General features: G+C 34.1%; 1 pseudogene; it reads right to left on the reverse strand.

Annotated features, from left to right (window-relative positions):
• Positions 1–2,004: 2,004 nt before the first annotated feature.
• LOC129015728 (small ribosomal subunit protein uS8-like) lies at positions 2,005–2,395 on the reverse strand (annotated as a pseudogene).
• Between the last annotated feature and the right edge of the window lie 8,360 nt (positions 2,396–10,755).

The raw sequence follows: 10,755 nt of genomic DNA on the forward strand, positions 1-10,755 counted from the left end.
CTAGCTAGCTAGTAGGTATAGATGAATATAGATAGAAAGATGGATAGATAGATAAATAGATAGATAGATAGATACATAGATAATCGATAGATATCACATAATTATGATAGCAAATAAAAAAATAATTATTATCTTGATATTTACCACTGGAACCACCTTAGCTTATTTATATGTTAGGATCGTTAGACCCATCTTATCTCATACTTTGGAAAATAGATGGGGATAATCTATTTCTTTGTATGTTTGAGAAAGCAAATGGTTTTTAAAATAAATGACCACTTGGGAATGACTCCATGGTTTCTAATTACATTGGCATCCATTCTCCCAATGATTCTTAGGAAGACATGGGGATTGAGTGAGGCAAAATGTCCTTCTTCTCTACCCTACCCCTGAATATCAGGGAAGTGATCATAAGTGAAGATGACTTACAGGCTCAAGCCCATGGTTCCAAGCATCACATCCTCTGTTTTTTCCACTCCATTAGGAAACCACAATCTAAATGTGAATTTGACTTTATTAAACATATGTACATTTTAACAAGTCAATGAAATTTTGGCACATAAAATTGAATCATGCTTCAATAAGGGACTCTTTCATTTCAAGAAATGAGTTGGTACTTTCTTACATAATACAAATATTTCTTTTTTGATAATTAGAAAAATTAAAACATATATTAATGTTGTTTTGGGGGTATACAAGATTTTATATATACAGCTTACATAACAAGTCTAAAATATTAACATGAGAAGACTTCAAATTCAAAGAACCACGATTCGAAATAAGCACTCAGGAATTTTTGCTGTTGTGTTTTTGTTGCTGTTGATATTTATTTATTTTTGCTTTTGGTTGAATTTACTGGGTAGTTACAAATTTTGTTGTTCACTATATCGTTTTTAATATAGTTATTTTTAGAAATGTTTACAGTCTAAACATGTTTTCCTTTAAGAATCACTATATCCAACACATTAATCATAATAAATTATGTCCTCAACAAAATTAATATGTATGTATAAAATGTGATTACCTCACATAAAAGTACAATTTGAACATTTAAGGAAAAAGAGCTTTAACTTTGAAGTTTTCAGAATAATAGTAATATCAAGTTTAAAGCTTTGTAAAGTTCATTGACAGTAAGTAATGTGTCTAAAGTGTGTAAATTTTTTAACTCTTACATTAATAGTCAAGTTGTTGCTCTATTTAAGTGGCATGGGAAGTCTTCTAAAGCCCAAACCTATGGCTTTGCTCCACACTTCTGGCTTTCTCAGCTTCTATCATTAATCTTGCAGTAAATGATGCTAATGCAGGAGTTGCAGGGTGTAACAGAGTCTGCTTATTCTCTGTTTGTGGTCCCCAGTGGGTGTGAGGTTGTAGCAATTAAAGCAGTGTGTGTGCTGTTTTGAGGCACCACAAAGATAGATTAATTAGGTTGCAAATGGTCCCAGTGACATTGCCAACGGAGCCTTTGATGGGCCTGGTCCAAGGTGATTTAGTCTGATGATATTGATGGATAGACAATCTTAAAAGAAGGGAAATGACTATGAGAAGTAAAGGGGGAGCATCTGGTGTCTGTAACAATGAACACACCAGGGCTACAATTGCCTGAGATGAAAATCCTTCTCGTTAATGAAATAAGTCTTAAGGAGAACATCAAAATACTGATAATCAATTTTGTAATATTTTTGATCTTACAAGCTAATTTAAAAGGATAACTTAAACAGTTAATATTAGTTGATAACTAATAACTGTTGTGACTAAATTATCTAAAATCTGTAAGCTCATATATACAACTGAATATTGTTCCATTTGAAATAGTCCCTTGAAAGCCTAGACTTTTATTTCAAAGACACAGATGTCGTTAAAATTTGATCAGAAACCAGTTTTGTTATCCTTATCTCAATGTAAATGTCATGGTATAGAAAGGCTGAGGTAGTAATTTAATTTAATTTAAAGTAATTTTTTTTCAGAGTCCACGAGGCATTTTATTTGTAAACATGTGTTACATCTCTAGAAAAATAATCCCAGGACTTTTCCTCCTGTGTGTTTTCATCTTACTTCTTCATGGTCCATGATGCCCCTTGAGGTTTGTACAATGAAACCAAAACTGGCGGACTGGGAGCGCATTATTCTGTCATTTTTCTAGAACTTTGAGTTTTACATCAACTCTGGGGCTAATCATCCCACACTTGTTTAGCCTGCCTGTGAGGGTCACGACAATTTTCCCAGCTCTGTGACCATCAATGATTTCAGATTTGCCAGTGTAGCCATGCTTCATCATCAGAGTTAGAAACCGAATGATGACTTTGGAGCACAGCCTAATGAGAAACTGGCATTTTCCTCTCTTTTCAGCATCGTTGATGCCCTTGAGAGCATCAGCCAGGATATTCATGTGCGCCATTGTGGCGCAGAAAGATGGCAGGAAGAGTTAAAGGGTAATTTTAAAATGAGAAATTCGTTGGCTTTGGAACAGAGGGAGTAGATGCTTCCTCACTCAAACCTAGAGTGATAGCCTGGAGTGGGGGAACACAACTATATGGTTTCTAATTTATGCTCCCAAATTCTAGAGTTATAAGGCAAGTCCATAGCAAGAGCATAACAAACTACACTGTAGGAAGTAATCTTTTGCCCACTGACCATCTACATCATATTTCCAGTTTTAATGCTAGAAAGAAGAAGCTGGGGAAAATCTTACAGAGATCAATCGCTGTTGAGAGAGGCTATGAGGGCCTGAAAAGGGGAATTCTGTTTCATATGGGCCTCTAAGAACCAGAGACCAAGAATCAGAAGACTCCCAAGAGTGTATTCTCATCTGACACATTGATAGGAAAGTGAGATAGTCATAATGATGGTAGTTTAAAACACACTTCAAAAATCACTCCGTGAAAAATGTAGTCAATGTTAAATTTGTCTCCAGGAAGATTTTGGTGACAAAAACTACAGCAGTGTCAATCAAGTGAGATCTTTTTTTTGCCCTCTTCACTACCATGCATGACCTCCCTACTCCCAATACACAAATACATACTCAGAACCTGGTGAAATTAAAACAAATGTGCAGCTAAAAACTTAGAAGATGGCAATGGGGAAAGAATGCAAAGGAAGTAGATAATGTAAACCCAACCCCAGGTCACAATGCAGACTTTCTACCTATTGTGAGCCAGAGTTGGGAGAGTAGAGAAGATACCACTACAAATTAAGACCAGAGTGCTGGTTATTACACTCGTGTCAACATTTTAATTGTTAAACTATTGCTGTGGAGGCTTGGAAATGACAAGCTAACTTATTAACTAAGATTGAACAGAGAAGAGCAAGACTAATGTGAGACTTCAAACAGGAACAGGGGACAAACTAGCTCCAATAAAAGAGTTTACAAGCACAGTAAAAGGAAAAAAATCATTGGCCTACCTGCACGAAAAGAAATACAGAAGGGAAATCTCTGGTTTGAAAGAGTATGATATCAAAATGAAATTATGATCTACTGAAAGGAAAGATCACAAAAATGACAAATATGTAGATAATATAAAATTATATTTTTGTATCTTTTCTTAACTTCTTTAATTTTTTAGCAGTTTAGAACAAAGCTAACATATACAGAATATTAGACTACATAAAACAATAATAGAACAATTCTGTTATAAGGATACCCAATTATACTAAAAAAATTATACCCATGTAAGTAGGTTGGAATAAATACATACATGTGTGAATAAATACAGTAGTAGTAACAATTGTTGCTCTTCTGAAGAATTCAATATATAGCCTTATTTAATCCAATCACTCTAAATTGGAATGTGTAGTTCTATATATGTGTGTACATAAATAATTAGTATAATTATAATTATATAATATGTTATATATTCATAAGTTTGTAATATTTATATTTGTATACTATATGCAATATATAAAATATAAATGCATTTTATCTGCATATATTAATGTATGGTTTGTATGTTTCTATGTATGTGTTTATGCATGTGTATATAACCAATAGAGGAAATATTATGTGATACTAATAAATAAATTGGAAATCAATAAACTATTAGAGTTCTAAATACCATAAATAAATATTAAGAATATATTCTGAAGTAAATGAAAATAAAAATGCAACATATTAAATAACATGATCCAGGTAAAGCAGTCCTTAGAGGAAAATTTATAGCTATATATTTATACATGAAAGATAAAAGTTCAAAATAATAATCTAAGCTTTTACATTTGGAAGCTATCAAAAGATAATATGCACATTCCAAAATAAGAATAAGAAAGATAATAATTTGGATAAAGAAAAATTTCATATAACAGGAAAAAAAACACAATAGAGAAAAATCAACAAAGCTGCAAGTTGATTATTTGAAAAGGTCGAATAAAGTGATAAATATATATTTAGAATGATCAACAAACAATAAAAGAGAAATGAATTATCTATATAAAAACAATACAGGGGATATCACTACACGTGCTATGTAGAACAAAAGAAGAAAAAGAAAATGTTATGTAAAAATATGTACTACATTTGATAAGGTACATTAAATGTAAGTATTCTTTGAAAATCCAATTTAACAAAAGGAATATAAGATGAAATGGATAATAATTGTATTAAATAACTTAAATTTTTATTACAAACTTCACAAAGAAAGTTTCTGCCCAAGATTGAATTTATTTGGGACTTACGTCAAATATTTATGGAAGAAATAATACTTAATTTACCCAAATACTTTTGTAATAAAGAAAAGGAAAGTATAATTTCTTGCCCATATTTTTCATAACACACTGCTAAATTCTAACAAACACTCAGGGGAGAAAAAGACAGAATAAAGGAGAAAAGTCAACAGATAGAAAAAGCATTTGAAAAAATTCAACACCAATTTATGACAAAAATTTTCAGCAAACTAGATATAGAATAGAATGAAACTTTCTCAGAACATATAAAGGCAACTATGATTGCAGCCAACATCATAATTTAGTTAATTTTGATCACTTTCTTTCTATTACCAGAAGCAAGACAAGGGTATTTTTCTTCATTTCTATTCAACATTCTAATAAAGTTTATAGCCATTTCAATAATGCAAGAGAAAGAAGAAGGCCTTCATAAAAAGAAGTAAAACATTATTTATTTGCCAACTATCTAGTAATTTACATTGAAAATCTAGTAATCTAAAAATCCAATAAAAATACAAAGCTATGAATAGGAAATGAATTTAGCAAAATTCTAGGATGCAGTACTAATATAGAAAAGCATGAAATATATACGTAAATATATGTATGTATAAATATATGTATGTACATATAGGTATTCAACAACACAGGGAAATAACATTAAACTTAAAATATATTCATAATAGCATCAAATCAAAACACTCAACAATAGGTTTTATTTAAAATATGCAAAGAAAGCATAGATTTTTAATAAATAATTAAATAAATTAACATATTTTACAGAAAGAAATTGCAGAAGACCTACATAAATTGAGTTACAAACCACGTATGTGTTTAAAAAGTCTCAATATTATTAAGATGCCAATCCTCCCCAAATTTAAATGATATATTGAACACCATTCCAATTAAGTTTCCAGAAGTTTGTTTTGTAAAAATTGACAACTCAATTCTAAGAAGACTTGTATGGAAATTCAAAGAATCCAGATTAGCCAAAATAATTTTGTAAAAAATAATCAAAAGGCCTTGAATTATCTTATCTCAAGGCTAAAATAAGCTACTGTAATCAAAACAATGTGGTATTGATGAATTGAAAGACAAATAATTTAGAGTTACAGAATGGTGTCCAGAAATATTTTAACACATACGTGATCAATGAATAGTGAGTAAAGTTATAAGCAATTTTGAGTTCTTGCTTATACCAGGCAACAGTTTATTTGAGATATCAATATCTAAATGTAACATTTTAGAACACACAATATAATGTGTTTGCAACCTTGGGGTAAAGAATGCTTTCTTATGTTGAGCACAGAAATCACTGTACATAAACATTTTATAAAATGAAAATATTGACTTTAACAAAATTAGTAAGATTTGCTCTCAGAAAAAGCGAAATTCAGAAAACAGAAATGGAAGGACTTGATTGAAAATATAAAACAGAATTGGATCTTGAATTATAAAGTACTTTTACAACTCAATGATAGGTACACAAACAGCCTGATTTAAAAATGATTAAAAGGTACAACTTAAACACAGAGGGAAGGCTTAAAAATGAGTGTATGATAAAGCAAATATAGTACAATTAGTAGAATATGGGTGTTGGGTACGCACATGCTCATTATATCAACGTTCTTTCAATTTTGTCATATATTAGAATTGTTTATAATAATAAAAATCAAATAAAAATATTGAGCTGTCCATTTACAATTGAAGTACTTCATTTTGGTAAATAGTGTTTGTAGAGCAAAGGTTCTCCAATTTTACTGCACATAAATATGATTTGTGAGTTACAAACAACTGCAACAACAACAAACAGTGCAACAAAACAGAAGGTATTGGCTCTACTTTGATTCTAACCTGATTGGTGTAATAGCCATTTATATTTTTAGAACTTTCCCAGGTTATTAAAATGTACCTTCAGATTTTGGAACTACTGATGTAAAGCTTTGTACACAAATAATTCACCTGGACTTGTTGTAAATGCACATTCTGATTTAGTAAGTCCAGGTTTTGAAATTGTACATTTTCAATAAGCTTCTGTAAGGTCCAGCCCTACAGGGCCTGTGGGTTTTTCTCTTCGTGTGTGGAGACGATAGATGGTAGAAATAGACACAAGACAAAGAGATAGAAGAAAAGATAGCTGGGCCCGGAGGACCACTACCACCAAGACACGGAGACCCGTAGTGGCCCCGAATGCCTGGCTGCAGGCAAGAGGGCAGGGTAAGGAGTGTGAGTCTTCTCCAGTGATAGGTAAGGTCACGCAAGTCACGTGTCCACCGGACGGGGGCCCTTCCCTATTTGGTAGCCGAGGCGGAGAGAGGGAGGGGACAGCTCACGTCATTATTTCTTCTATGTATTTCTTAGAGAGATCAAAGACTTTAATACTTTCACTAATTCTGCTACTGCTGTCTAGAAGGTGGAGCCAGGTGTACAGGGCGGAACATGAAAGTGGACCAGGAGTGTGGCCGCTGAAGCACAGCATCACAGGGAGACGTTTAGGCCTCCGGATGGCTGCGGGCGGGCCTTCCACAAGAGGTGGTGGAACAGAGTCTTCTCTAACTCTCCCGGTGAAAAGGAGACTCCCTTTCCCGGTCTGCTAAGTAACAGGTGCCTTCCCAGGCACTGGCGCTACCGCTAGACCAAGGTTGGCTAAGTAACTGGTGCCTTCCCAGGCACTGGCGTTACCGCTAGACCAAGGAGCCCTCCAGTGGCCCTGTCCGGGCATGACAGAGAGGGCTCACACTCTTGTCTTCTGGTCACTTCTCACCATGTCCTTTCAGCTCCTATCTCTGTATGGCCTCGTTTTTCCTAGGTTATAGTTGTAGAACAAAGATTATTATAATTTGGAATAAAGAGTAATGCTACAAACTAATGATTAATAATATTAATATATAATAATATCTATAATCTGTTTCTAGTATAACTATTCTTATTGTATATATTTTCTTTATTATACTGGAACGGCCTGTGCCTTCGGTCTCTTGCCTCGGCACCTGGGTAGCTTGCCGCCCACAAGCTCCTAAGTGATGTAGATATTGATGGACCAGGGCCACACTTTCTGTTCCCAGGTTCTGCCATCGTATCACATTAAGTGTGCATCAGAACATCCAGGAGAGTGTGTTGAACGTGAAATTGCCAAACTGTATTCCCATCACCAACTACTTCTGATTGAATAATTTTGGAGTATGACTCAAGGATGTTCACGTCTAGAAAGTTCTCAGGTGATGTTGGTCCTCTTGGAATAAGAACCAACTTTGAGAATCATTACTCTAAAGCTGTGCTGTTCAATGTGGTAGTCAATAGCCACATGTGGTTATTAAATATATGAAATGTGACCAGTTCAAATCTAGACATTCTTTTAGTATAAAACACTACATTTCTAGATTTAAGTAATTTAGCTGAAATTGAAAAAATAATGTGAAATATCTCAATGTTATATTGATTTAGTGTATAAAGATAGTGTTTTAGGTATCTTTTTGAGTAAATTATACTGTTAAATTAATTTTACTTTGTTTTAAACTTTCAGTGTTGCTAATATAAAAATTAAAATTGCATATATGTCTCAGGTTATTGTCTTGCATTTTATTTCTATTGGCCAGCACTGCTGTAGAGTCTTATCAAGAGTTTGTGCTAGATCCCTGATCTGAATTTTGCTTGTTCACATAATTTTTTGTGTCTGTTAAATGAGATGTGATCAAAGGGATTCTCAACATTAAAAATTTTGAGATATAATCTCTTGTAATTTCTCCTTTTGTTATTTTATAACTGGTTCAGACAGGGACTTCTATTCATATTCAGTTACAAAAGTATATGGACCACCTTTAACTAAAATTGTGAACATTTCTTCAGGTAATTTTAATGTCAAAACTTACTCTCTAGCCCTACCTTTCATAATAACCTCTGGCAACCTGTGGCTTCACAGAGAGGGTCTCCTTCTTCCCAATCTCTTTTCCAACTGCCTGCTTTTGTTCTATTTCCTTTATCTGAGATATTCTTTTTCGTCTTTTGCCTATGAAAATCCTGGTACTCCTTCAAATACCAGCATGACCCATCTGTGGGAACTGATCACTTACTCTTCTGACTCTACCTGTCTTGCCCCCAGCTCTATGCCTATCCCTTTAAAACAGAATTTGTCTCCTTACTTCAATAATCTAGTGTGATGTCCTACATCTATCTCTGCACTAATGAGTTCTGTGACTACTAAGACCATAAAACTTTCTGCTTGCCTCATCTTTAGTGCTTAACTTAGTTTACGCATGGTAGCTGCTCAGGGCTTGTTTGCAGAATACATTCCCATTTTTGTATGCATGTGTATGTATTTTTTAATTTATAAAAGCAATTTGTGAAGATGTGATGTATTCTTGGGTTTTATTTAAAATGCCATTTTGGAGCTGGAGTTGCCTCATTAGCAATTCACTAGGGTAATAATTGCATGTGACACCACAAATGTATTGTGTCCTATTTTCTAAATCCATGGGTGGAAATAAAAACAAGGGTTGGATCTTAAACAAACACAAAATAGAGAGATATTTCCTTCCTGTGTTATAACTCCTAGTCTGACAAGGTAAATTGTAATGTTCCTACCTTGGAAAAGTGTTTCCCTGTTTATTTTGAGAATCCACCATAAGTAATATTCCCCTGCAGCTTAAAATTTTAGCCTTAATTTGACTTAAGAAAAAGTATTCCTTTAAGCCAGCATTAGTATCCTCGCTTTTAATATTATTAGCTAAACATAGTCTTTTTAGAATAAGCATTGATAAGAAATGGAGGTTGCACATCTAAATGGAGTGATGTAAATAACAGAAGATAAAAGTAGCTGTTTTCCATGTTTTCCTGGTATTCTTCTTCCAGTTGAGAATTATCCTGTGTGATTCCCCCTATCCACAAGCCCTAAATCTAATATAGGCCCACAAGAAACATTTAATTTCATTTAAGTAGTTGCCTATTGCAAGCACAGAAGATACCCATTTGGTGCTTCATGAAGGCCAAAAGCATGAAAATATAACCAAGAAGAAGTCCAAAATCACCTGAGCAAGTTAGACTCCCATCTCAACCCTCTCAGCATCCAATTTACGGTCAGACCACATAAAACCACAGAAAAGTTGAGTAATTAACCATTCCAAACCATTCAATATATATTTGATGAAACTTTTCTGGAAAAGTAAAGTGTTTTTCCAATGTTAACTCATACTTAGCCAGAGTTTAATTATCAACAATTTATCTGGACACCGTTCCAAGTCCTTTTTAACCACCATACAATGTGAGGAGCCCTCTGTGAGGGGCCCTCTATCCTTTCATATTCCATTTATTCTCTTTTTCCAGTTCACTTCTAACTCCAGAATCCCCCTTGCACACTGCAGACACCATTCAAAAGTAGGTCAGTAGTTTCTTGTTGAGTAACACCTTACTGTCATCAAACAGAAATTAACATGAGCCTAAATGAAAAGGCCCTATAATGACTCTTCAAAAGCCAAGAGGAGAAGGATCGGCCTGAAGGACCCTTTGACATAGCTAAGTTCTTCAATCAATTTTTTTATTTATTAAAATAGTTAAATATCAGGCCAGGCACAGTGGCTCACGCTTGTAATTGGAGCACTTCGGGAGGCTGAGGCAGGAGGATCACAAGGTCAGAAGTTCAAGACCAGCCTGGCAAATATGGTGAAACCTTGTCTTTACTAAAAAATACAAAAAAAAAATTATCCAGGCATAGTGGTGCCCTCCTGTAGTCCCAGCTACTCAGGAGGCTGAGGCAGGAGAATCGCTTAAACCTGGGAGGTGGAGGTTGCAGTGAGCCGAGATCATGCCACTACACTCCAGCCTGGGCAACAGAGTGAGATTCTGTCTCCAAAAAAAAAAAAAAAAAAAAAAAACAGTTAAATATATTTGAGGGGAAAAACTGCTAAACAGTGATATTAATTAAAGGAACTTCTATAGTCTTTGTTACACTAATTAATGTAAATTGTGAAAATCCATGTTGGGGTTATTGTTTGCTACTTTTTCAACTTTGACTAAAAATCTCTTTTTTTTTTTTTGAGATAGAGTCTTACTCTGTCGCCTAGGCTGGAATGCAATGGATTGATATCAGCTCACCTCACCTCAATCTCTGAC

The sequence above is a fragment of the Pongo pygmaeus genome, chromosome 18 (genome assembly GCF_028885625.2).
Source record: "Pongo pygmaeus isolate AG05252 chromosome 18, NHGRI_mPonPyg2-v2.0_pri, whole genome shotgun sequence".
NCBI classification, from domain to species: domain Eukaryota; kingdom Metazoa; phylum Chordata; class Mammalia; order Primates; family Hominidae; genus Pongo; species Pongo pygmaeus.